At 35.2% G+C, this 24,955-nt stretch overlaps 1 pseudogene; it reads right to left on the reverse strand.

Moving 5' to 3' along the window:
• Positions 1-14,948: 14,948 nt before the first annotated feature.
• Positions 14,949-15,908, reverse strand: LOC129515006 (olfactory receptor 14C36-like; annotated as a pseudogene).
• Positions 15,909-24,955: the final 9,047 nt, after the last annotated feature.

Raw genomic sequence — 24,955 nt, forward strand, 5'->3', positions numbered from 1 at the left:
AACTAGTCTTTAGGAGATTGGGAATGCCAAGAAACCTACAGAGCCTGAGAAACTCCATGGAGCACGTGCCTTTTTAAAATCTGTATCTAATTTCTTCTTTTTTATATTCCTGCTTAATTAGGGCCATATACTGCTGTGAAGCTCCAATCCTATTCGCAGCTGGGATTATCAGAGGAACTGAAATACTGCAGCCATCCAGCAGTTTATTCTATATTCAAACAAATAAAGCAAATTTCTTTGGAATAGCTTATCAAAGAGAAATTGCTTAAGGAAGTGTTGGAGTCACTTAGTACTGTGATGCCCTTGTCTCCATTATTAGGAAAGGACAGGGACTGGCTCTATGATTAGATCTCATTTACCATCCCATTTTCTGCTCATAACTGTTTTATAATCCATGTGCAGTAACAAACTCTGGTGTATTTTAATACTATGCCTCTTCACAGTCTCTTCACACAAATGAAATCATCTTTTTATTTAGTCTATATGGGAACCCCACTGAAGAATAGCAGTGTGGGGACAGTAGGACTAATCGAGAGTAGATGGTCTCTATATGTGAGACAAAGTCTTGAATTGTTATTTATCAATAAAGCAATAATACTGTATTGAATTACGTTTAGTAAGTGGACCCTATCTAATCTAATTTTTCCAATTTTTTATTGCTTCAAGCTGAATATGAATAAAAGGATACAAGAATATTATGCTATTATGTTATATTTCATTACCTTATTTTCTGTCAAAAATCACACCACAACCTCACATTTCCTTTACTGCCCTCTCATAGGAAACTAGATTAACAATGTTTTATAGTCATTAGGGCACTTATTTCCAAACAGAAAATCAGACCTCTCCCATTGAAACTTACATAAGAAAAGCCTTAGTTATATTATATTCAGAGGAATACATTTTCTTTTATATATCTAATATATGATGGCTTGGTATGGATTTTAGATGTGTGCACTTAAGGATGTAATGCACATTATTTCACTATATATGTAGTTTAATAATTTCCTCACAAACTTATGAATATTGTGAATTATCATCAAATCCTCATATTGTGGAATAAAAAGTCATTGTTCACCACAAATACTTTGAAAAACATAACAGAATTGTATCTAAACAGTTAATTTATATTTTATACTTACAGGTTAAAAGGATAATTAAAAGAAGTGAGGTGAACAGAGAAGAGTCTTGTTGGCTAAGTAAAGACAGTGTGTAACAATAGAATACTTAAAAGCAGCGAATAATAAAGGAAAAACAATCTTGGACTGAAGAGAAACTGAGAGGAACAAAGGAAAGAAAAACAAAGCAAGAGATTGTAGATTGAATGCAGATTGGGTCACTGGGCCTATTTCTGTGCTAGATGTGCTGCATTCAAAGAATGATCATTATGATCCCACCACCAGACACAACAACTAGGCACTATGTTACATATAAAATGATGCTTAAAAACTGCTCTTGCCTCCTAAGAGAGGGTTAAACCATTTCTTACTAAAGGCTTGCTGATTCCTTTTGAAAAAGTTCATCAGTACTTCAAAACAACAACAATAATAGCAACATCTTATTTGCATCTGCACCCATGGACATTATGCATAAACCTGATTTTCTATTTTTCAATCATTTGACACCACCCTTTTGAGTTTTTACCCCAAAGTGCCATTGGATTATATCACTCTTTTTCTCAAAAGCATTAAATGGCTCAGATGTTCTGCAGAACAAACTTTCATCTCTTTATTGATGTTGTTTGTGAGGTATTGCAGAAAGTGATTCAAGCCTTTCTTTCAAGTCATGTGTTCTCCATTTCCCAATGCCAACTTCACACATTTCTACTTAGAGATCCCAAAGATACAACATATACATCTGAGCTGAGGTCCCTACTAAAGAGTTTTATTTTACTCAGAATCTGAGCAATAGACAAAATGTCTTTCCTCTTCTACTATCTTTTGTCTTTGTATATCATATCAGTGCACATGTGACTTTCTTTATGTTTCTTTCTTCATTCCATAGACAGAAAGTTCTGCATATACTAAATTTAGAGATGTGTGGCATCTACCTCTGCTCTATATAAAAAGCTAATATTATGAACCTTAAGATGATATAAACATGAGTTTGCTATCTTGCTCTACCACTAAATCCTGTGTCATCAGGGGATCCCTGGGTGGCACAGTGGTTTGGCTCCTGCCTTTGGCCCAGGGTGTGATCCTGGAGACCCGGGATTGAATCCCACATTGGGCTCCCAGTGCATGGGGCCTGCTTCTCCCTCTGCCTATGTCTCTGCCTCTCTCTCTTTCTCTCTCTGTGTGACTATCATAAATAAATAAAAAAATAATAATGAAAAAAATCCTGTGTCATCAGGCAAGTTAACTAACCTTTCAGATATTGCTTTATCCTCTTGCTGCCATCAGAGAGTTGTGGGTTTTTTTTAAGATTATTTATTTATTCATGAGAGATAGAGAGAGAGAGAGGGAGGGAGGGAGAGAGAGAGAGAGAGGAAGAGAGAGAGAGACAGAAACACAGGCAGAGGGAGAAGCAGGCTCCATGCAAGGAGCCCAATGTGGGACTTGATCCCAGGTCTCCAGGATCACACCCAGGTTGAAGGCAGCGCTAAACTGCTAAGCCACTGACGCTGCCCCAGAGAGTTGTTCTAATATAGAATATATTAATTCTTATGAATTCCTCATCAAACTGTCATTCTGTGTATGTTCATTAAATCAGAATTACCTTTGCACATATCTTATCACACTTTTTTTAATACTTCCAGTAATCCCACTGCTACTTACTTGCAATTATTTCAAAAAATATTCTGTCTTCCTTACTAGATTGTTGGTTCTTGATTGGTAAACTATATATTTATTTTTTTATATTTAATATTTATTGAATGAGTAAACAATAGATGTTTGCACACAGGTGGAATCCATAAGATTCTCACAAGTGATTGAAAACTTGAATAGAGTAGATCCACTGGAGTCTTGCAAAGGTCTCTAACTAGAATATTTGTATTGCTCTAAATGTCTCACATTTACTTTGGATCATCACAGTTACTATTTAACTTAACATTTACAATTCCCTGTATTGAATATAAGAGATATATTACTCTTATTTTACAGATAATATAAAATATAAGTTGCAGGTCAACTCTCTATCTAAAGGAATTCAAAGTAACAAAACTTCTAATATGTAGCTTTTGAAGGAGATGTAATTCCAGCTTACTGAACTTCAGAAGGACATGTTGATAAATATACCATCTTCCTTGAACTTACCTTCTAGATGTTTCTAGGAAGACATGGAACTACTTACTAAGCAACTGAAAACATTTAAATTTCTAGAGAAAACCCATGTAAGACATTCTTCCTAGTCATCTGTGATTTCAACTTGCAATCCCTCCAGGATAACCAGTCCCTAGTCTTTAATTATAGTAATGTATGTCATCACCTACTTTTTTCTCCTAAGTCCTTATATAAAATTAGTTCTCTACTTTGAAAATGTGAATCTTAATACTATTTGAGATCAAAATAAAATGCACTTACTTTCTAGATTATAGTATTTCTCCCTGTATCACTTCCCTCATTCATATATTTGACTCTATTTGAAATCTTTTTTTGAAATTATTTTTGTAATTTCAAAGTATGTCACTACTAACTCCATAAGACAAACAGGCAGACAGTTTTTTTTATTCTAAAATAAAATGAATAGAGATACTCATTGAGATTTGGGCTTGATTACCACTAAGTGGAACTCCTTTAAAATTCACTAATTATTTCCAAATTGATTATTCAAGTGATTCTATTTGGGGAGTCATTTGACTAGAGATTTCTACACTGGAGATTTCAACACAATTTTAATTTCTTTCCTTTATTTGAACATTTGCTATTTGCGGTTACTCTATTTGGATTCTATTACTGGTTATCTCTTGATTATCTCCAAATACTAGTACTTGGTTAATTTTTCCTTCGTGGATAATTAGACTCCTCCAGATTTTCAGACTCGTCCTTCCATTTGTTTTTGTTTTTGTTATTTTGGTTCACGTTTATAATCACTGATATACATCTTCATTTAATACATCTTCATTTAATATTGTTTTCTAAATTCCAGGTGCTACCAAATGTTCCTATTTGTATTGTTTTGATATTCCTTTCACATCTTAAATTTACCATGTCCAGTTCTAAGCCATTACTTCCCTATGAACCTACTATTCACTTAATGTTGACTTCAGCTTCTAGGTAATGCTTCCTCTTGTTGCTGGGTCGTAGGGCAGGTCTATTTTTAACTCTTTGAGGAATCTCCACACAGTTTTCCAGAGTGGCTGCAACAGTTCACATTCCCACCAACAGTGTAAGAGGGTTCCCTTTTCTCCACATCCTCTCCAACATTTGTTGTTTCCTGCCACCCCACCCCAAAGATTCAGATGCAATGAAACGCCGGGACACCTGCACCCCGATGTTTCTAGCAGCAATGTCCACGATAGCCAAACTGTGGAAGGAGCCTCGGTGTCCATCGAAAGATGAATGGATAAAGAAGATGTGGTTTATGTATACAATGGAATATTCCTCAGCTATTAGAAACGACGAATACCCACCATTTGCTTCGATGTGGATGGAACTGGAGGGTATTATGCTGAGTGAAATAAGTCGATCGGAGAAGGACAAACAGTGTATGTTCTCATTCATTTGGGGAATATAAATAATAGTGAAAGGGAATAGAAGGGAAGGGAGAAGAAATGGGTAGGAAATATCAGAAAGGCAGACAGAACATAAAGACACCCTAACTCTGGGAAACGAACTAGGGGTGGTGGAAGGGGAGGAGGGCGGGGGGGGTGAATGGGTGACGGGCACTGAAGGGGGCACTTGACGGGATGAGCACTGGGTGTTATTCTGTATGTTGGTAAATTGAACACCAATAAAAAATTAATTTATTAAAAAAATGCTTCGTCTTGTTAATGATGTTCTCCACTTAGGAGTTATATAGGATAGAAACAATATCCTAGAAGGAAGATATCTGAAATTTCAAAAATTCCATCCAATTGTATGCAAGAATATTTGGCAGGATTTTATATTTTCACTAGCTATGCAAAGAGAAAGAGCATTTTCCTTCATTACCTTGTCAAAATCATTTGTTTTTGCCTTTTTTTTTTTGAGTTATTGAACCTGGAGTGCCCGAGTAGCTCAATTGATTAAGTGGCGTGGTCTTGATCAGGTCATGTTCTCAGAGTCCTGAGATGGAGCACTGTGTCTGGATCCTTGCTCAATGGAGAGTCTGCTTGACATTCTCTCTCTCCCTCTCGCTCTGCCCCTGCTCCCACTTGTCATTTGTGCTCTCTTTCTCTCTCTAAAATAAATAAAATAAATCTTTAAAAAGAAATTTGTGAACCTATTCGTAAGAAATGGTTTATCAGTCTTTCACTAATATGCATTTTTTATGGATTTGGACTGCTGTCTTGTATATTTACTGGCCATTCAGATATGCTTTTCAATGAATTGCATTAAAAGTCTTTAATGTATCTCTTCTCGAAGCAAACTAATAGTATGATTTCATATTTTTATATAGATTTTCCAATTTTCACAAAATTATGTCTTGCATTGGACTCGTTCTACAGTGATTTATAATGCCATTTAATATTTTTCCTATCCCCATACATGGAATTATCTTTTTGAAGTCATTATTTTAATTAATTAATTTATTACTGAATTACCTGTTTTTTTTATTTCTATGGCTTACAAATACTTCTTGATGTCATTAGAAATGTCATCTATTGTTTATTTTTAATGTAAGATTTATTAGGAAATGCTTATTTTATATTCCATTACAAACTGCTTAAATCAAGACATTTTTATTAAAAATAAATAATTTGTGGTTAAATCACTTGCTTTGAGGAACCTGTTTTTTTTTTTTTTTGAGGAACCTGTTATTCATATCCATAAGCCAAAATGAAGTTATTTGCATGTTCTTATTTAGATATTTCTGAGAATTTACTTTTGTTTAAATGATCATGAACACAATTGCTCAATCCTAAAGGTAAATTAATTGATGCCAGGAGACTGCACCCAAAGATGCCAACATCCAACTATGTTATAAATGACAATTTGGAAAATTTTTATCTGCCCACATTCATTGCACCATTTAACATTATTTAGCCTCTGAAGTCTTGCATTCTATTTAACAGAGTGCTACTCTATTGTTATCTAATTTTTATTTCTCTTATTCTTTTTTTAAAGCTTTATTTATTTATTCATGAGAGACACAGAGAGAGGCAGAGACACAGGCAGAGGGAGAAGTAGGCTCCACACAGGGAGCCTGATGTGGGACTCGATCCTGGGTCTCCAGGATCACACCCTGAGCTGAAGGCGGCACTAAACCACTGAGACACCGGGGCTGCCCTATTTCTCTGATTCTTAATTAAAATAAAGTCTTCTCAATGATATGCAGAAATTTCTTAAACATTTTAGATTACATAATTTTGTTTGTTTTTAGGCATGTAGATTATCTTCTTTTAGTCTGCATCATTGTGTTAACTTTGGCCACGATGTCTTTTACAAGATATTCATAATTTTAACATAATTAAATACGATTTTCTTAATCTTTTGTTGAATAAATCTGTCCATTCCTTATAAGAAGTAGATTATTTTGTGTTATTTTCAAATAATTTGATAATATAACATTCCTTATGGAATATTTTAACCAATCAGGGGTCATTTTTCTGTATCTATTTAAATAGGACTATAAATTTATTTTTCTCCTTGTATTGAACAAGTTAATAGTCATTTTTGTACTTTTTAAAATATTTTATTTTATTTTTTTTAATAAATTAATTTTTATTGGTGTTCAATTTACCAACATACAGAATAACACCCAGTGCTCATCCCGTCAAGTGTCCCCCTCCGTGCCCGTCACCCATTCACCCCCACCCCCCGCCCTCCTCCCCTTCCACCACCCCTAGTTCATTTCCCAGAGTTAGAAGTCTTTATGTTCTGTCTCCCTTTCTGATATCTCCCACACATTTCTTCTCCCTTCCCTTATATTCCCCTTCACTATTATTCATATTCCCCAAATGAATGAGAACATACACTGTTTGTCCTTCTCCGATTGACTTACTTCACTCAGCATAATACCCTCCAGTTCCATCCACATTGAAGCAAATGGTGGGTATTTGTCGTTTCTAATGGCTGAGTAATATTCCATTGTATACATAAACCACATCTTCTTTATCCATTCATCTTTCGATGGGCACCGAGGCTCCTTCCACAGTTTGGCTATTGTGGACATTGCTGCTAGAAACATTGGGGTGCAGGTGTCCCGGCGTTTCATTGCATCTGAATCTTTGGGGTAAATCCCTAACAGTGCAATTGCTGGGTCGTAGGGCAAGTCTATTTTTAATTCTTTGAGGAACCTGCACACAGTTTTCCAGAGTGGCTGCACCAGTTCACATTCCCACCAACAGTGTAAGAGGGTTCCCTTTTCTCCGCATCCTCTCCAACATTTGTTGTTTCCTGCCTTGTTAATTTGTCCCATTCTCACTGGTGTGAGGTGGTATCTCATTGTGGTTTTGATTTGTATTTCCCTGATGGCAAGTGATGCAGAGCATTTTCTCATGTGCATGTTGGCCATGTCTATGTCTTCCTCTGTGAGATTTCTCTTCATGTCTTTTGCCCATTTCATGATTGGATTGTTTGTTTCTTTGCTGTTGAGTTGAATAAGTTCTTTATAGATCTTGGAAACTAGCCCTTTATCTGATTATTTATTTATTCATGAGAGACACAGAGAGAGGCAGAGACATAGAGGGAGAAGCAGGCTCCCTGCGGGGAGCCTGATGCAGAACTCGATCCCAGGACCCTAGGATCATGACCTGAGCCAAAGGCAGGACACTCAACCACTGAGCCACCCAGGTACCCCAGTTTTTGTACTTTTAATATATAATATCTCCTTTATCAGATTTTAAGATTCTATATACTCTGAGTTGAGTTTTGAGATCAATAGTTTCCAAATGGTTTATTTGTATATAGTTATGATTTATCACTTATTAATATTAGATCTGTAAAATAAATATTAAAATGTATTCCTGAAGAGAATTAACATTATTGTGATATTGTGGTGCCATCCTTGAACACAGAATATATATTCTAATCATTTTTCATGTCCTTTATTTTATCCATATAGGATATGTTTTGTATTTTAAGTTACATTAAAATATGTATTTTATAATTACTTTTCATTGTGACTAGTGTTTTATTTTCCCTAAATCACCATTGTTGATGTAGCAGAAATGCTAAGGAATTTTGTATATTGATCTTGATGAATTTTCTTTTTAGGTTAATAAAAGTATCTGTTGATGTTAATTTTTCTAGTTAGATGATTATTTCTTTGAAAAGCAGCAGTTTTTGCTCTATCTATATGAACCTTAGTTTTTAAAAATATATTATTTATTTGAGAGTGAGAGAGAAAGAGCACAGAAGCAGGGGGTAGTGACAGAGGCAGAGGGAGAAGTGGATTCCTCTGATCAATGAGTCAGATGTGGGGCTCAATCCAAGGACCCTGGGATTATGACCTGAGCTGAAGGCAAACGCTCAACTAGCTGAGCCACCCAGGCATCCCAGGGTGTTGAGTTTTATATGTTCTTCATATATTTTGGATGCTAACCCTTTATCAGATGTGTCATTTGCAAATATCATCTCCCATTCTGCAGATTGCCTTTTAGGTTTGTTGATTATTTCCATTGCTGTTCAGAAGATTTTTATTTTGATGAAGTCCTAATAGCTTATTTTTGCCTTTGTTTCCTTAATCTCAGGAGACATATCTGGAAAGAAGTTGCTGTGCCTGATGTCAAAGATGTCGCTGCCTGTGTTATCCTCTAGGATTTTGATGGATTCGTATCTCACATTTAGACCTTTTATTAATTTTTTTTAAAAAATTTATTTATTTATGATAGTCACAGAGAGAGAGAGAGAGAGAGAGAGAGACAGAGACACAGGCAGAGGGAGAAGCAGGCTCCATGCACCGGGAGCCCGACGTGGGATTCGATCCAGGGTCTCCAAGATCGCGCCCTGGGCCAACGGCAGGCGCCAAACCGCTGCGCCACCCAGGGATCCCCTTTTATTAATTTTGAATGTGTTTTTGTGTATGCTGTAAGAAATTGGTCCAGTTTCATTCTTCTGTATGTTACTGCCCAGTTTTCTCAACACCATTTCTCAAGACCATATACTGTCTTTTTCCATTGGATATTTTTTCCTACTTTGTCAAATATTAGTTGACCATAAAGTTGTTGGCTCATTTCCAGCTTTTCTATTCTGCTCTATTGCTCTATTTGCTTACTTTGTGCCGTTGTCATATTGTCTTGATCACTACAGCTTTGTAATATAACTTGAATTCTGTAAATGTGATGCCTACAGCTTTGCTTTTCATTTTCAAGGTTGCTTTGGCTATTAGGGGTCTATGGTGGTTCCAAATAAATGTTAGGATTGTTTATTCTAGGTCTGTGAAAATTCTGGTGGCATTTTGATGGGTGTTGCATTAAATGCATAGATTGCACTGGTTAATTTTAATGATATTTGTTCTTCTAATCTATGAGCATATAATGTTTATTTTTTCCCATTTCTTTGTGTCTTTTCAATTGCTTTCATCAGTGTTATAATTTTCACAGAACAGACATTCAAACTTTTTGGTAAGGCTTATTCCTAAATATCTTATAGTTTTTATGAGATTATAGATGGGAGTGATTCCTTGATTCTTCTTTCAGCTGCTTCATTTTCGGTGTGTAGAAATACAACAGATTTCTATACGTTGATTTTGTATCCTGCAACTCTAAATCCATGTATCAGTTTTAGCAATGTTTTGGTGCAGTGTTTTGGGTTTTTTATATCCTGTCATTTACAAATAGTGAAAGTTTGACTTCTTGCCAATTTGGATGCCATTTATTTATGTTTTGTTTCTGACTATTGTGGCTACAACTTCCAATATTATGATATATCACAATGGTGAGAGTGGATATTCCTGTTTTGTTCCTGACCATCAAAGAAAATTTCTCATTTGTTCCCCATTGAGGATGACATTAGCTATGGGATCTTTGTATATGGACTTTATTATGTTGAGATACATTCCCTTTAACATTCATTTTTCAAGGCTTTTATTATGAATGAATGTTATACTTTGTCAAATGCTTTTTCTGTATCTATTAAAAGTATCATATGTTTCTTATCCTTTCTTTTGTTAACCTGGTATATCATGCTGATTGATTTGAAAATATTGAACCACTTTGCATCCCAGCAATAAATTGTATTTGATTATGGTGAATGATTATTTTAATGTACCACTGGATTCAATTTGCCAGTGTTTTGTTGAGAATTTTCGCATCCATGCACATCAGGATTATTGGCCTGTGGTTCTATTATTCAGTGGAGTCTTTGGATTTAGTTATCAGGGTAATGCTGACCTCATAGAATGAGTTTGGAAGTTTTCTTTTCATCTCTGTTTTTTTTTTTTGGAACAGAGAAGAATCGCTATTAATTCTTTTTATGTTTTTTAATTTTTATAAATTTATTTTTTATTGGTGTTCAATTTGCCAACATATAGAATAACACCCAGTGCTCATCCTGTCAAGTGCCCACTTCAGTGCCCATCACCCAGTCACCCCCACCCAACACCCACCTCCCCTTCCACCACCCCTAGTTCGTTTCCCAGAGTTAGGAGACAGAACATGAAAGACTATTAATTCTTTTTCAAACGTTTGATAAAATTTGCCAGTGAAACCATCCAGATGTACTTTTATTTGTTAGGAAATTTTTGATTACTGATTCAATTTCTTTACCAATTATTGGTCTGTTCAAGTTTTCTATGTTTTTTTGTTTCAGAAAAGCTGTAAAGCTTTAAATATTATTTAAATAATAAATTTAAATAATCATAAAATTATATTAATATTAAATATTATAATTTAAATATAAATGGATTATGCACCTAGGCGGCTCAGTGGTTGAGAATCTGCCTTTGGATAAGGGCATGATCTGGGGGTCCGGGATCGAGTCCCATATCAGGCTCACTGGAAGGAGCCTGCTTCTCCCTTTGCCTATGGCTCTGCCTCTCTCTCTCTCTCTGTAAATAATAAATCTTAATAAATAAAATCTTAAAAAATATTATATATATATTTTTTCTTTATGGTCAGCATGGACTAAAGGGAATTATTCAGTAATGGATTAGCCTTTCTTTTTTTAAGATTTTAGTTATTTATTCTTGAGAGACACACAAAGAGAGAGGGGCAGAGACACAGGCAGAGACAGAAGCAGGCCCCACGCAGGGAGCCCAATGTGGGACTCAGTGTGGGACTAGATCCTGGGACTCCATCCTGGGACTCCATCCTGGGACTCAATCCTGGGACTCCAGGATCACACCCTGGGCCAAAGGCAGGCACTCAACCACTGAGCAACCTAGGTGTCCCTGGATTAGGCATTCTTAAAGACATGTTTGCCCTTTGCCCTTAGGTCCTGTGTTGTGATTTATAAGCCCTTCAAATGTCTTGCTTCATAAGTTTATTTGTTTTTCTTGGTCTTTGGTCCACTTGATATATTGTATCCCTTGGGTAATTTGGATCTGTAGCCCTTTTGTTGTGATAAAACATAACCATTGGCTAAAGGCTTTTCTGAATTCTGTGAATATTTCTAGCAAATTATTGAAACTGAGCATGGTTTGTGGGACCCTTAAACTTTCAGTTGGCATCAGAATTGAAGATGGTCTTGAGAAGTTCATATACCATATAGGAACAGACCTTTTATAAAATAAAAAAAGGTTTTTAGATTACTTGAATTTTGTGAAAATCAGGCTGAAAAGTCTTTATTCCAAACTCATTTTATTTATTACAAAAGAAGTAGAGAGAAAATCCAAGGACTCAGAGAGTGAGGTCCTGAAGTATTCCCAGGCCACAATATCCAGTCCTAATAGATAATCCATACAGAAAAATAAGTAAGCAAATCAATAACATGAACGTGAACATCACTGTAGACTAAATGGACTTAATGATCATATATAGAACATTCCACCCAAAAGCAGAAGAATATACATTTTTCTCAAACACACATGCAACATTCTCCAAGATAGATTATGTTAGGTTAAAGAACAAGTTTTAACAAATTTGAGAACATTGAAATCATACAAAATATATTTTTCCACCACAATAAAATAAAACTAAAAATTAATAATAAAAGAAAAAAGTCAATATTTGGCAATTAATATACTCTTTTACAGTCAATAGGACAAAAATAATCAAATTTAAAATCAGTAAAATCTTGTAACAATAAAAATGTAACAATAAGTAAAGACAAAAATGTAATAGTAAAACTTTTTTCTAAAGATTTTATTTATTTATTCATGAGAGATACAAAGACATAGGCAGAAGGAGAAGCAGGCTCCCTGGAGGGAGTTTGATGCAGGACTTGATCCCTGGACTCTGGGATCATGCCATGAGCTAAAGGCAAATGCTCAACCACTTAGTCACCCAGGCATCCCACAACATAGTAAAACTTATGTGACTCAGCAAAAGCAGTACTTAGAGGGAACTTTATAGTAATAATATCTATATTAAAAGACCTAAGTTTAGGCCTAGAGGCCAAGATAATGTTTTTTAAAGTACAAATTGAACCCAAAGTAGGGAGAAAACCATAGAAATGAAAGCACAAATAAATACTAGAAAAATAGACAACCTCATATATTTGTATTTTTTTAATAAATTTATTTTTTATTGGTGTTCCATTTGTCAACATATAGAATAACACCCATGGCTCATCCCATTTTTTTAAAGATTTTATTTATTTAAAAAGAAAGAGAGCATAAGTGGGGACAAGGTTGAGGGGCACTGAGAGAGGGAGAAGCAGGCTCCTCAGTGAGCAGAGAGCCTGACACCAGGCTTGATCACAGGACATTGAAATCATGACTCCAGCTGAAGGCAGATGCTTAACCGATTGAGCCACTCAGGCACCCTCATATATCTCTAAACCAGGGCATCATCTGTAAAATGTGGGAACATTATTATTGCTTGCATGAGGTTATTGAAGAGTTGATAATGCATTGCAAGGCTTTGCACAATTCATGCCACTGTATGTTACATGTGGCTTAGAATATGTACAGTGACCATAATGCTAATAAATAACTGCACGGACAACAGGCATTCAGAACTTCACATTTCATCCTTTCAGTCAGGAAGATGTAGATAATTTCTAGTACTTAATGGCATTATCATTCATCTCCCCTTCCTATAGTGTGGGTGGATTGCCCACCTCTCCCTTTGACAGCAAATGTGGCCATGTGACTTATTTGGTAAAAAAAAAAAAAAAGTGCACAGAAGTGACTGGTAGTGATATAAGGAACTCGTGCGCTTTTCTACATTTTCCTTCTCCCTGTGACTGAGTTTTGACTATGAGATTCTGTTTTCCATTCTCAATTTTACGTCATTTTAAAACAATAAAAATACTGCCATGACTCTGTTTTCGTATGTACATCAAAACTTTTTTTTTACATGAGTGCCATATCTTTGTTATTGTGATCCCAAAATGTATGTTTGGATCTCTTTTCAAATATATACCTTACTTTGTCTGCTATTAGAACCTATTTTCAAAGTGCATACTTGGATTGCTTTTTAATATTTTTATGTTTGTCTCCTTGAGAATTCAAGGGTCTCCACTGTGGAGGTCAAAACCTCCTGCAAGGTGTCCAAGGACTACCTTAAATTTTATCCATATTAATGAAATAACTCACAAAGCTGATATTTTCAGGTCGGTAGTAATTACTTGGTTTCTGATTGGATAATATTCCCACTTTTTCTATTTGATTTTTTTAAGAAAATGCTTAAAACTCATATTTCAATGAGACTATTATGTTCTTTTTTAAAATTTTTATTTATTTATTTATGAGACACACACACAGAGAGAGGCAGAGACACAGGCAGAGGGAGAAGCAGGCTCCATGCAGGGAGCCTGATGTGGGACTCGATCCCAGGACCCCAGGATCAGGCAAAAAGTGGCACTAAACCGCTGAGCCACCCAGGCTGCCCCTAACTATTATTTTCAATGGATCTGTCAAATGAATCCAATTCAGAGAGCTCCCTGATGGCTTCCATTTAGCCTATGCTAGGAGCAAGAAGTAAATCTTCATTGTATTAATATACTAAAACTTTGGAGTTGCTAATTTTTGCAGTACAAGCTACTAAATAATGGCTAATATTATTGACAATAAAGATAAATATTTTAATGACACTAACAGAAAGCAAAATAGCATTCTTTTTACTTCTCAGTGGTCTTAATGGATGCCCATGGATAACCATGTGAAAGTGGGGAAAAACCATTTTCCATTCCTTAATCAACCTAGCAAATAATGTTTAAAGCATAATCAAGTAAATGTATCCTTAAGCCACTTGAACACATTTTTAGCAAAATTTTGGTGTGATAAGAAGTATAATGTATCTACATTTCCCTTGTCCTATGAACAAGCTATATCAAATATTTCTGATCCTCTCATACATGACTCCATACTCCTACCAAATTCACTTCTCTTTTCACAACTATACTGCATTCATATTTTATGGTATTCAAAAGAAACTATATTTTTTCATATTTATTTTTGAGTGATTGTGACCATTTCTTCTATACTACTGTTTAATACTAGGTTTATAAATATTTAAATAGTAAACAAATACAAAGCAGGGCTTAATATAAAATACTTCTAGAGATAACTTTTTTGGGGTATTTTTGAACTATATTTTTAGGGAGTGCTTCTAATCTGTCAAAGCATGAATAGAGAGTTCTTATTTGTAATGCCAGATTCTTTACTCAGTGCTATATTCAGATAATCCAACATCTTCAGAAATGAAATTATATTGATAAATGACATATTTTAGTGACATTATAGATTAAATATTTGTTAGTTATTTTGGTACAATTCCAATCAATTTCTCAATTTATTGCTGAAAACATGAATTTTATTCAATAGTTTAGAGTGAACCTCAGCAATTTCCTGTACATTTCCTGAATAAACATTATCTTCATTTTATTAATGGCTTATTTTATTTGTTCATTTCTAAGACTGTAGATAATAGGGTTGAAGAGCAGAGGGATTATGGAATAGAAAACAGAAAAGATCATGTCCTGCATTATGGAAGAGTTTTCAGATGGTCTCAGATATGCAAAAAAGCCTGAGCTGAGGAAGACAGACACCACAATGATGTGAGGGACAGAGGCAGAAAAAGCCTTTTTTCTGTCTGCTCCACTTGGAAATTTGAGAACAGTAGAAAATATGTGAATGTAAAACCTGATGATAAAGATGAAACAGCCACCACCAATCCCCAGCCAGAAGACGAGATCAGCATCTTATTGCTGAAAGTGTCAGAGCAGGAGAGCTTTAGAAGAGAGGGAATATCACAAGAAAACTGATGGATAACATTGGATTGACAAAAGGGGAGCCGGAATGTGTTGCCAGTGTGCACACCTGCATAAACGAGACCACTGAGTATGGATGCCAGAGTCATTTGGATGCAGATTTGAGGGTTCATGATCACAGGGTAGTGAAGAGGTTGGCAGATAGCCAAATGACAGTCATGGGCCATGATAGAAACAAAAGCTCCACGAATACAAAGAAAACCACTAGGAAGACCTGAACTACACACCCAGCCTTTGAAATGGTGCTGCTGTTAAGCAGAGAATTGATACATGAGTTAGGAACTGTTACAAAAATGTAGGAGACATCCAAGATGGACAGATTTCTAAGGAAGAAGTACATGGGTATGTGAAGACTCCTGTCAAGGGTGGTGACAGTAACAAAGAGAATGTTCCCCATCAGAGTGACTACATACATTATAGAGAAGGTTATGGCATAAAAACTTGTAGTTCCCATACATCAGAAAACTTTGTGAGGAGAAATCCCATCATTATGGTGGAATTTGACATCATTATGGTGGGTAATACAATTTGTACCTGAAAAGTAAGAAGTGAAGTCCTGAGCTCAAGAAGAAACAAATTATGGAAATATAGTTCTTAAATATTTTAATCTTGATCCCTACCTAATTCTAATTTAGTTTTGAAAGAAAATTTAGTTGTCCTTCTTTAGTCTACATATTATTTTTTACATGGTGTTATTATTTTTTCTAATAGCAATGTCTCAATTTCTTTTCTTTTGTATATTTTTTATTGGCGTTCCATTTGCCAACATATAGTATCACACCCAGTGCTCATCCCATCAAGTGCCCTCCTCGAGGCCCACCACCCAGTCACCCCATCCCCCTGCCCACCTCCCCTTCCACTACCCCTTGTTATTATTTTATTCTTACTGTAGTAATGGAGTGACAGTTCCAACCTATAATAAACATAAAAGTCCAATACATATTTCTACACATTTCCTTTGGAAGATGTGATTTTCTTATGGTTAATCAAATATAAATATAGGTGTAGATTATATAAATACAGTTTTATTTGAATGAAATTTTGGAGATAATATTGCTGAACACTGGATAATTAGAATAAAATATTTGGTTGTTTTCAAACTTACATTTTTATGGAGAGTACAGACAATATGAGGAAAAGTAATTCTAGGAATAATGTTCTATGGATAATAGTGTCAAAATTTTCTGCTTCTGTGACAAAATAGTAATATGAAACTTTACATACTCCAATACCTCAAATGGAATATAATCTCATTAGCTGATACATTTACCTCCACTGACTTTACTCCTAATTTTTTGTTACATATTTATACTTCAAATTATTTATTTTAGTCATTTCTCTCTTCTTTTATTTTATTTATTTATTTATTTATTTATTTATTTATTTATTTATTTTTTGATAAATTAATTTTTTATTGGTGTTCAATTTACCAACATATAGAATAATACCTGGTGTTCATCCCGTCAAGTGCCCCCCTCAGTGCCCGTCACCCATTCTCCCCCACACCCCTCCCTCCTCCCCTTCCACCACCCCTAGTTCGTTTCCCCGAGTTAGGAGTCTTTTTCTTCTCCCTTCCCTTATATTCCCTTTCACTGTTATTTATATTCCCCAAATGAATGAGACCATATAATGTTTCTCCTTCTCCGATTGACTTAGTTCACTCAGCATAATACCCTCCAGTTCCATCCACGTCGAAGCAAATGGTGGGTATTTGTCGTTTCTAATGGCCGAGGAATGGATAAAGAAGATGTGGTTTATGTATACAATGGAATATTACTCAGCCATTCTCGCTTCTTTTAAAGAGAGATTGAATGAGCCAAGTATTATTATTTCCTGAGTACCCCTCTAACCTACCCCGTTCCTTCTTTATCATCTTCGATTTTCCAGCTTTTCATAACTTCTTTGATTCTACTACCTGAAAAACAAAACAACAAAATTATAGCCCAATATCTTACAATACTAATTTAGTTTTTTTCTGTTAAATTACAGATTTTGTTTTTCTCTCTTTAATCTTCAGCTGTTGGGGCAGCCCAGGTGGCTCAGCAGTTTAGCGCCGCCTTCAGTCCGGGGTGTGATCCTGGAGACCCGGGATCTAGTCCCACTTCGGCCTCCCTACTTGGAGCCTGCTCCTCCCTCTGCCTGTGTCTCTGCCTCTCTCTCTCTCTCTCGAATAAATAAAATCTTTTTTCAAAAAAGAAAAAATAATCTTCAGCTGTTCACCACTTTTCTAAAATTTCTTCTTTTGATTCTACATCACTTAATAAATTGATGGTCATTGTACCACACATTTATTGCTTATGTTATCAGTCCTCTGTTTTATTCATCATTGGATATATTAACCAACTTTCATCTTGACTTACCTGGGGTACCTATATTTACCTGGATCTCTTCTATTATTCTTTTTTTTAAGATTTTATTTATTTATTCATGAGAGACACAGAGAGAGGGGCAGAGACATTGGCAGAGGAAGAAGCAGGCTCACTGCAGGGAGCCCAATGCAGGACTTGATCCCAGGACCTCAGATTCATGACCTGAGCCAATGGCAGTGGCTCAATCACTGAAACACCCAGGTGCCCCTGTCAGACATTTTCTAAGTAAAATTTATACATCAGTTTTAAGTCTCTCAAAGGTAGTATTTGTTACCTGTAAATATCCCTATTTTACAGACACAAAAATCCTGCCTAAGTTTACCAGCTGTTGTTTCATTGCAAAAACTGTTTCTCACATGTTTCTCAAACACAAGCTACATTAAAGAGACAGATAGGAATTGGCCAGTTCAATGCCTCTATAGGTTTCCAAAAGAATGTCTGTACACTCTTATAATAATGCACTAATTATAATTTTGCTTATGTAATTTTTATATATGATTACATTAGGCATATATAGCATGTATCCAAAATTCTCTTATGGAATAGTCACTAGGACCTTGGCTCTAGAAAGAATAGATAGTAGGTTTGAGAAATATCACCACCACTTACCAGGCCTGTGAAATTGGAAATATACTTCACCTAACATGTATTCCCTTTATCTGTAAAAACAGGATAATGATGTCAATGCTATAGTATTTTTAATAATATTTTTATTAAAATTTATATACATCAAGAGTTTTGTGAATAAAAATAAAACAACTAAGTCCCTACTCCCATGAAATCTTCATCCTGTTAGGAGCTAAAATTTGATGAAAAATTAAATATTTCAGTTAATTTTAAGAGTTTTCATGAAAATTCATAGGATAATATGATATGTGAGAAAGGGTGTGATTTCAGGAAGTGATCTGGCATTGGTCAGTTAAATGAAATTATTTGGAAGCCAGTAAACAGCTATAGAAATAAAGACATATATTTTTACTTTCCCCACCAGACTTATGTTTTTCCATTTTCTTGTGCATAGAGAAACTCATTATATATCTCATGAAATGATTTTATAAATAAGATTAACACTTATTTTTCCAGACAAGATAATAGTTTGCATATTTTCTAGCTTGATTTGTCCCACTCATTGATTTGATATTTTATTAACATATAATTTGAGGATATGCAAACATTTGTTTCTTTTTTTATTTTTATTTTTTAAGATCTTATTTATTTATTCATGACACAGAGAAAGAGGAAGAGACAGAGAGGCAGAGACACAGGCAGAGGGAGAAGCAGGCTTCCTGCAGGGAGCCTGATGTGGGACTCAATCCCAGATCCTGGGGTTGTGCCCTGAGCTGAAGGCAGATGCTCAACCACTGAGCAACCCAGTCATCATTTTTTTATTTTTAATATTATTTTGTTTTATTTCATACAACTTCCATTATAATAAATTTAAACAATCCATATATTTTTTCTGTTGAAGACCACAACTTTTTAATCAGTCAAAATCTGAATATTGAAAAGTATTTGTATATTCACAGGTAGGACACATAAAAGCTTTTCTAAAGGTGCGTAAGTGGCCCAGTGGTTGAGCTTCTGCCTTTGGCTTGTGTCATGATCCTGGGGTCTTGGGATTGAGTCCCACATTGGACCTCCCCACAGGGACTCTGCTTCTCCCTCGACCTATCTCTCTCTCTCTCTCTCTCTCTCTCTCTCTGTCTCTTATGAATAAATAAATAAACCTTTTATAAAAAGAGAAAGCTTTCCTAAGTTAAATAGTCATTTGCCATCAGTAAACAACCTGTTTTTTTCATAACTTACTTAAAATACTTATGTGATCAGTTATTTTCAAGTTAGATCACTTACCCTACAAAGGTAAATACTTGTACATACTTCTCTTCATTTATAGTTAGATAATTGAGGACTTCTGAAAATGAACAACAACTTTCAAAAATAACAACACCTTAAATATTCATAAATGAACTAAAATTAGCAAAATGTTGACTACCTCAAGTTGAAGTCATTACATACTTGAAACATCAGTTTCTTACTTATGAAACAACCTTTTTAAAAAAATTGACTTTCTGTACAGCAAAGTAAGATACTTCCAAGAGTAGACAAATTTGGATAAAAAACAAACATTGGTTTATTGCACATTACCTATTCAAAGCAATTCTTATCAAAATACCAGCAGCACTTTTCAAAGAGTTGTAACAACAATGCTAAAAATCTATATGAGACCAGAAAAGACTCAGAATAGCCAAAATAATTTTTGCAAAAGAAGACCAAAGCTGTAAATAACACAATTTTGGACTTCAAGCTATATTACAAAGCTATAATCATCAAGACAGTATGGTACTGGCATAAAAGCAGACACATAGATCAGCAGAAGAGAATAGAGAACCCAGAAATGGCCTCTCAACTCTACGGTCAACTAATCTTCAACAAAGCAGGAAAGGAAAGTACTATGGTAAGTGACATAAATCAGTTAGAGAAACAAATGTGATACAATTTGATTCATATGTGGAATTTAAGAAACAAAACAAATGAGCAGAGGGGAAGAAAGAGAAGGGGGCAAGAAATAGACTCTTAACTATACAATACAAGCTGATGGTCACCAGAGGGGAGGTGGGTAGGGGGATTGGTTAAATAGGTGATACGGATTGAGGAGGGCACTTGTGATGAGCACTGGGTGTTATATGGAACTGTTGAATTCTGTATTATACTGGGTAGTATGTTATACTTTGTCAAATGCTTCTTATGCATTTATTAAAATGGTAAAATGGTTCTTATTCTTTCTCTTATTGATGTAATATATCATGTTTATTGTTTGCAAATATCAAAACACACTTGCTGCCCAGGAACAAATCCCATTTGATCATGGTGAATGATTTTTTAAAATGTATTGTTGAATTTAGTTGAAAATATTTTATAGAGAATTTTTGCATCCATGTTTATCAGGGACAGTGCCTTGAATTTCTCTTTTTTAGTAGTGTCTGTATCTGATTTTAGTATGTGAGTAATCTTGGATTCATAGAATGTATTTGGAAGTTTTTCTACCTTTTCTACTTTTTGGTGTAGGTTGAGAAGAATAGCTATTCTTTAAAACTATTAACTTTTCTTTAATAACTCTTTTTTAAATGTCTGGATGAATTCACTTATGATGGTCCTGGTCTTTTGTTTGTTGGGAGGTTTTTGACTATTGATTCCATAACTGCTGGTTATTGGTTTGTTCAAATTTATATTTCTTCCTGTTTTAGTTTAGTTTTGTTTTTATATGGTAGTAGGGATTCATCTATTTCTTCTTTATTGTCCAATTTGTTGGCATACAGTGTTTCAGAATATTCTCTAATAATTGTTTATATTTCTGTGGTGTTGGTTGTTATTTCTCCTTTTTATTTGTGATTTTTATTTGAGTCTATCTTTTTATCTTGAAAAGTCTGGTTAGAATTTATTGATTTTATTGATTTTTAAAAAGGCAAAACAGCTCCTGATTTCATTGCTATATTGTGTTTTCTTTTTTGGTTTTGTTTTGTTTTTATTTTTATATCATCTATATCACCTCTAATATTTTTTTAATTTTTAATTTTTTATTGGAGGTCAGTTTGCCAACATATAGCATAACACCCAGTGCTCATCCTGCCAAGTGCCCCCCTCAGTGCTGGTCACCCAGTCACCCCAACCCCCTGCCCACCTCTCTTTCCACTATCCCTTGTTCATTTCCCAGAGTTAGGTGTCTCTCATGTTTTGTCAACCTCACTGATATTTTCACTCATTTTCTCTCCTTTCCCCTTTATTCCCTTTCACTATTTTTTATATTCCTCAAAATGAATGAGACCATATATTTGTCCTTCTTCGATTGACTTATTTCACTCAGCATAATACCCTCCAGTTCCATCCATGTCGAAGCAAATGGTGGGCATTTGTCATTTCTAATGGCTGAGTAATATTCCATTGTATACATAAACCACATCTTCTTTATCCATTCATGTTTCGATGGACACCGAGGCTCCTTCCACAGTTTGGCTATTGTGGACATTTTAGCTCTAATCTTTAGTATTTTCTTTCTTCTGCTTTTTCAGGTTTGTTTGTTATTCCTTTTCTACCTCCTATTGCTATTTATTTCCTTTTTATTACTGTTTTTATTGTACTCCAAAACATTTAGGCCTGCTTTGTTTTTATTTTCATTTGTTTCCATATAATTTTTTTTCTTTTATTTCATGGTCGACCCATTCGTTGTTTAGTAGCATACTTTTTAACCTCCATATATTTGTGGTTTTCCCCTTTTGTTGTTTGGTTGACTTCCAGTTTCATTGTGTTGTGGTAAGAAAATATATATGGTATGTTATTGATCATTTTGATTTTGTTTAGGTTTTGTGCATTTTACATATCTGTAAAATGTTCCGTGTGTACTTGAAAGTAATGTATATTCTGTTATTTTTGGATAGAATGTTCTGAATATCTCTGTTAAATCCATCTGTTTCAATGTGTCATCCAAAGTAATTTTTTCCTTGTTGAATTTTTGTTTGGTTTATCTGTATATTTACAATAGTATTAAAGTCCTCTACTATTGTTGTATTTTTATTAATTAGTTACTTTGTGTTTATTATTAACTTTTATGTATTTGGGTGCCCGTATATTGGGTGCGTAAATATTTACAATTTTTTTTTATCTTGGTGGATTATCTTCTTTGTTTTTATATATTGTCCTTTGTCTCTTCTTATAGTCTGTTTTTTTTTAAATTTTTTTAAATTTTATTTATGATAGTCACACACAGAGAGAGAGAGAGAGAGAGGCAGAGACACAGGCAGAGGGAGAAGCAGGCTCCATGCACCGGGAGCCCAACGTGGGATTCGATCCCGGGTCTCCAGGATCACGCCCTGGGCCAAAGGCAGGCGCTAAACCACTGCGCCACCCAGGGATCCTCTTATAGTCTGTTTTAAAGTCTATTTTATCCCATATAATTCCTACTATGGCTTTCTTTTGACATCCATTAGCATGATAGATTGTTCTCCATCCCCTCACTTTCGATCTGCCTGTGTCTTTAGGTCTAAAATGATTTTCTTGGGGGCTACTGGGTGGCTCAGTCAGTTGAGCATCTGTTTTTGGCTCAGGTTATAATCCCAGGATCCTGAGATTGAACCCCATGTTGGGCTCCTGGCTCAGAGGACAGCCTGCTTCTCCCTCTCCCCCCTCCCTTTTCCCTTGACATGCTCTCTCTCTTTCTCACCATCTCTCACTCTTTTTCTCTTTCAAATAAAACAAACAAATTCAGTCTCTTGTAGTCAGCATATAGGTAATTAGGTCTTTTTTAAATCCATTCCGATACCCTATGTTTTTGTTTTGTTTTGTTTTGTTTTATTGTTGAAAGAAAGAGAGAGGAGCAGACAGAGAGGAAGAGAAAGAAACTCAAGCAGGCTTCATGCCAGAGTGGAGCCTGATGTGGGGCTTGATCTCATGACCCTGAGATCATGATCTGAGCTGAAATCAAGAGTTGGGTACTTAATTGACTGAGATATCCAGGAGCCCCTAACACCCTATATCTTTTGATAGGAGTATTTAGTCCATGTACATTCAAAGTAATTATTGATATATTTGTACTTATTGCCATTTATTACTTGTTTTGTTGTTTCTAAAGACTTCCTCTGTTCCTTGTTTTTTTCTCATGCTTTGCTGATTTTTCTTGATGATATATTTGGATTTATTTCTCTTTATACTTTGCATATTTTTGTTGGCTTTTGATATATAGATACCATTAGGTTTATATATAACTTCTCTACATAGGAGTCTGTATTAAGTTGATGATCATTTAATTTTGAACCCATTCTTTTCTACTCCCCACATTTTAAATATATGTTATTATGCTTTATATCTGTTTTTAGTTACTTGACTGTTGTTTTTACAAAAATATTCATTTTTACTGTTATTGTGTCCTGTAACTATATTGTAATCTTTGGTCTCTACATTCAAAGTGTCCCCTTTAATAATTCTTGCAGGACTGGTTTACTGGTCATAAACTCCTTTAATTTTTGTTTGTCTGGTAAACTCTTCATATCTCCTTCTATTCTAAATGATATCCCTGTTAGATAGAGTATTCCTGGCTGCATATTTTTCCCATTCAGCCCTTTGAATATATCATGTCATTTTCTTCTGGCTTCCAAAGTTTCTGTTGAAAAATCTGCTAGGGGCACCTGGATGGCTCAGTTGGTTGAGTGTCTACCTTTGGCTCAGATCATGATCCCAGGGTCCTGGGATCAGGTTCCCTGCTCAGGGGGGAGTCTGCTTCTCCCTCTCCCCCTGTGTGCTCACTTTCTCTCATAAATAAATAAATAAATAAATAAATAAATAAATAAATAAATAATAAATCTTTTAAAAAAATTTCCTGCTAATCTTGTGGGTATTTGCTTGTAAGTTAGGGGGTTCTTTTGTCTTTCTGCTTTAAAAAAATTTGGAACTATATTTTGCGAATTTAACTACTATATGCCTTGGTTTGGGTCTGCTTTTGTAGAGTTTGATGGAAGTTATCTAGTCTTCCTTGATCTGGATGTCTGTTTCCTTTCCCAGATCAGGGAAGATGTCATTGGCTATTATTTCCTCAAAAGAATTTTCTTCCCACTTCTCTCTCTCTTCTTCTTTTCAGATAAAGTTCTCTTTCTCCTCATTGTGTCTACTTCTCTGTGTCTGTTTCTCTGTGTCAAGAAAGCCATGTATGCTTTCTGCTCTGGAAAATAGTGACTTTATAAAAAAGAGACCCTGAGATCCTTGCAGTACAATGTCTCCTGTTCACTAGAACCTGGCACTTCAGGAAAGTATTCTATGTTTATTGACTATGCCCTGCTGTTCTGTGTGACTCACCTTTCTTTTCAGTGTTGTCTTCTGCACTGACTATCTGCCTGTGGTGGATATGTCCACCACAGAAATTGGGAATTGGACAGTGGTGTTAGCAAAATTTGTACTGGGCCACTAGTCCTATGTTGCATCCCCAAGTGCTGTGGCATCTGGAGACTGTGTGCAGGAGCTGCTTGGGGAATGAGGCTGGGCATGGTGCATGATAGCGGGTGGGGGTGCATCATTAGGTATGATATGGCAAATGGAAATTTGGTGAGGCAGTAGCTCTGTGCCTAGTATTTGGACAAGGCATGTGTGTGGCTTTAACAAAATTTTTCTCTGAGCTCAGGGCTGAAACTAGCAGGCTTGGAA

The sequence above is a fragment of the Nyctereutes procyonoides genome, unplaced genomic scaffold, assembly GCF_905146905.1.
Source record: "Nyctereutes procyonoides isolate TBG_1078 unplaced genomic scaffold, NYPRO_anot_genome, whole genome shotgun sequence".
Taxonomy (NCBI): Eukaryota; Metazoa; Chordata; class Mammalia; order Carnivora; family Canidae; genus Nyctereutes; species Nyctereutes procyonoides.